The sequence below is a fragment of the Papaver somniferum genome, chromosome 5, assembly GCF_003573695.1.
Source record: "Papaver somniferum cultivar HN1 chromosome 5, ASM357369v1, whole genome shotgun sequence".
In the NCBI taxonomy this organism is placed as follows: domain Eukaryota; kingdom Viridiplantae; phylum Streptophyta; class Magnoliopsida; order Ranunculales; family Papaveraceae; genus Papaver; species Papaver somniferum.
In genome coordinates, this window is record NC_039362.1 from 176196987 (window position 1) to 176201537 (window position 4551).

General features: G+C 34.8%; 1 long non-coding RNA gene across 1 annotated transcript; it reads left to right on the forward strand.

The window, feature by feature from the left end:
* Window positions 1-2235: 2235 nt before the first annotated feature.
* LOC113278207 lies at window positions 2236-3087 on the forward strand. The gene is made up of 2 exons (XR_003325364.1): window positions 2236-2267; window positions 2399-3087. It is a non-coding gene; the product is annotated as an uncharacterized LOC113278207 (long non-coding RNA).
* Window positions 3088-4551: the final 1464 nt, after the last annotated feature.

Genomic DNA, 4551 nt, shown 5'->3' on the forward strand with positions numbered 1-4551 from the left:
CTTTCCATCACAAAAAAAAGAAATTGAAATATTGTGCACCAGAACAAACTCATATTCAATATAAGACTCGAATGTAATATATACTTTCTGTACCTCTTCCGATCAAAAAAATATATATACTTTTTGTATTCTTGTTGGAAAGAATAATGTTGACATCCAATTCATTGGCTATATATTACGTGGGAATTTATATTTCGACTTGAAGATATCAAAATTGTTGTTAAACGTTCCTCGGCTAAGTGCAAAGTTTTAAATCACGAATGATTCACGATGAAGAAACTGGGTCATAGCGAAGGAATTCGGAAAATGGGTCATTTGACCAAATATTTTTAAAACATGGTTCAAATGGACGAGTAAAAATTAGTATGGGTGAAATGGACACCAATAGCAAGGATGAAACTGGATTCATCTTGATTTTAAACTTAAAAAATAGTTAAGATGAAACTGGATGTATCCTGATGTAAATTAAAAATAAAAAGAATATTTGAAAATGGGTAGGATGAAACTGTTTACATCCTGTCTATTTTTACATTTTAGTCCATTTAAACAGTATCAAAATCTAAATGTCCTTTTCACCCAGAAATTATTGATTTTAGTCTTTTTAACCAATTTTGTGGAAGGAATTTGAGTCGCTAAACAGACTAATTATTTGTGGATGAAAACAATTTTGGTTAACTAAGAAAATTCGAGTGGGAAAGTTCCGGTCATAAGTTAAAGAGGTTGTACTACCAAACACCATTGTTCCAATAAAAAAAACAAAAAAACTTTACATATTTTCCAAGCTATGTAATGATATTGACAAATGTTTGTTTCTATTTAATGGTGCAATTAAGATCTATATTTTTCCTAAATTGTTCAGTTATTCAAGTGTCTATATATCTATATTATAAAAAGAAGTGGTGTGTCTGTAGCCTTACAAATCTGACCATCGATTTCGTCATCTCACGATAGAGATTGATCGGTTATATGTCCTATATAGACGTCCGTCCGATCCCTTGGCTTCCTAATAAAAATATGATTCTAAAGATTATTTAACGGCGTCGGATCCTTGGATTTTTTAATTTGACTGCAGCGTCGGATTTCCTAATTTGACTAAGTTTCAGTTAATATAGGCTAACACTAAGTAGATGTATTTATAGAACAGAAGATCGTCATTCTTTAACGGTTTCACCAACAGATGGTGTTCTATCTATAGTTCTTCCCCTCCATTAACGACTTCTAATTCTTAACTTCGTCTCTCTATATCATAATAATACTGAGTTATTAATACTAAGTTATTATTATGGATGATTTAAAGGATGGATACGGTGAAATAAAAGAAAACAAGGCTGATGATTTAAAAAAAGAATTGGTCTAAAGAGGAAAGGAGAAGAAAGAAAACCTAATAGAGGAAGAAGAGTGAATTGGGTAAGAGGTTTTATGTTTAATGCAACCAAATATCTCCTTACTAATACATTTTCACGGAAAACATATGGCTAAGGGTCTGTTTGGCTTATGTTTGGTGGATGACCCTCCATGAAGATTATTCGTATACACCAGATATACTCTGGTCCATCGAACGTTCAATCATCCAATAAGTATAATGATTTGTACCATAACTTTCTCAAGAAAATTTAAGTTAGCCTCAACTAATCTAAAAGCTATTTTTAAAAAACAAATAAAATAAAAAACATGGTAAAGATTTATGTGCGAGATTTAAGTGTCACAACCCCGACCAACAAAACATTAGGAATGTTTAAGGGTCACGGTCGGGGCTGTAAGCCCCGACTAATTTGACCTGACCAACAAAATACTATAGTATTTTCAAGGGACCACGGCCCCGGCTAATTTGACCCGATCAACAAAATACTATGGTATCCTCAAGGGACCACAGCCCCGGCTAATTTGACACAACCACAAATACTAGGGACGCAAGTCCAAACTAACTTATAAGCTCGATGTTTTGGCCGTTATAATCTAATTAATTTTGCGAATGACTAAAAAATATTTTGGTAGAATACGGACCAGCCGATCAAACAACAAGACGAAAATGAAAAAGGTTGAGCCCCGGTCGTAGGCCGGGGTGATACCTAGTTTATATATCAATGTTCCTCCATTAATTTTTTAGCTGTGATTGATCAATTTTTTGTTAGCCTTAAATTCTTGAGATTCTCCAGTGATTATGCCACTAATTCCGATAAGCCATTAATAAAAAGATAGAAAGATTGATAGGGCGTCATTAGACTCATTCAGAATCGAGTATGGGTACTAGAAACCATGTCAATGCCGTAAGTCTGTTGTTTATGCTATTATTTCCGTTACTGGTTCCCAAGTGTTCATCATTTACATGGTTCCATTATGATATTGTGCGGGTGAATGTATGCAATGATATAGATGGTTCGTTGGATATGCATTGCAGGTCTAATGATGACGATCTACGTCAACGTACATTCCATAAAGGTGAGTACTGGGAATGGGAATTTCATCAATCACTGATTCGTAATACACACTTTTGGTTTGATTTTCGTTGGTATGGCAATCATCGTTGGTATGAAGGTACAGTAACTGTTTACAAAGGAAATGGATGGTACGACAAATTCCATAAAAAATGCGCAAATCATTGTTGGTGGTCTATTCGTCAAGATGGATTTTATCTGCAGCGTGCTGATAGACATGGTCAGTGGGAGAGAAGAGATACTTGGCATTGATTCAGCAGCATCATCCGATTGATCGATAAAATCATCTAAATGTTTTTTGGTCAGTGGGAGAGAAGAGGTACTGTGCAAATGGTTGATTTTTGATCATTAAATTTTCCATTGATGAGGTAACCTGCAAGTGCAGCCCAAAAAAATTTAATTTACATAAGAATCCCTCAACGGCATCAAAGATTATACTTTTGAAAGGAAAAAGCTATATTAGATTTTGACATAAAAACAAGATTAATGTCTTCCACACCTGTGTGTTTAATATCTTTCAGACTTTCATGTCTTTCTCATGTTTGTATATATATATAAAAGGGGTCATAAGGCCTTGACATATATATACACATTCGTCTTCAAAAATGGGAACTGGGAACAATGGCAATATGAGTCCGTTGTTTTTTGTATTGATTTCAGTTCTAATTTCCAAAGGTTCATCGAAATATTTTGATCCTGTGACGGTCCATGTAGAGAACAAATATCGAAGGTGTTGGAGTTAAGTTGGATATCCACTGCAGGTCAAGGGATGATGATCTCGGTCAACGTACACTTGGTCAAGGTGAGGAGTGGCATTGGCAATTTCGTGTTGTTCCAACTCGTATGTATTTCTGGTATGATCTTCGTTGGTACGACAAAAAGGATCAGCGTTGGTATTCAGGGAACTTTGATGTTTACCATGCAAGTGGACTTAGAAATAAATATGTATGGTTGTGTGAGCTAGATTACCAATGGTCTTATCGTCGAGATGGAGCTTATCTTTATCGTGTTCATAAACATGACTGGCAGAGAAGAGCTGCTTGGCATTGATTGATATTTTTCTCTTACTTGCTGGCTAATATTTAGTTAGTCTCGATGAATAAAATAAAAATTATAGTTATGAACCATTTTCCGAATATGAAATCGTTCCCTTTAAAAAAAATAAAAAATTATTTGATCCATAAAGAAAAATGCACCGAATCTAAAGAAGGTACAGGGTACCACCGGAAGAGGGAAAACGGAACAAAAAGAAAGGAAAAGAACTGAGGTACCACGCTATCAAAGTCCAAAAAGAAACAAAAAAAACTCACATACACAGCTATGACCGATCAAAATTACATGTAACTAGTTTGAACAGAAAGACAGAAGCCAGAGATATATATATATTTTATATATACAACTTTGACAACAATATTATGGTGTCACTTTATTCACAAAAATAATGACATATATACAACAGAAGAAGAAAAAAAGAATATTGACGGACCGAATTGTAGGCAATGCAGGTTTTCCAACCTTTGTTGACATTGTTTTTGCATTGTTTTTGCATTTTCCAATCTTCTCGTTTTTCCTCTTCTTTTTCTCGTTCACCACCAAATCTCTTTGTTGTGAATGAAGTAACAGAATTACTGGTAGTTTTCAGCGTTTCCGGTGATTCAATTAGGGTTTTGTACCCGTTTTCTCAGTTTGCAGTGGGTATTTCGTCGATTGGAATTGGGATCTTTTTCTCTGTGTTTTCAATTAGGGTTTAATTCTTGGTGTTCTTTTTCGCAGTTTGTAGAGGGGGCTTAGATTAGGGTCCTGTTTCTTTTCTCTGTAGTTTCAATTAGAGATCGGCAGTCTCGTTTTTCTTTTCAACATTTGTTGTCGATTTTGGGGATTTGAGGTTGTGGGGTTCTTGATTGAAGAACTGGTTTAGGGCCTTTGTATTTTCGCTTCGTCAATCTTCTTATCTGATAAGCAGAAGTTGAAAATTTTGTTTTCGGACGGTGTTTGTTGCTGATTAAATTGATAGTGAACTGGGGAAGTGTTTGTCGGTAATTTGAGTGAGGTTTGTTTTTCTGCCTTAATATGTCGATTTTCAATTAAACATCTGGGTCCCTTTCTGGGATTGTTT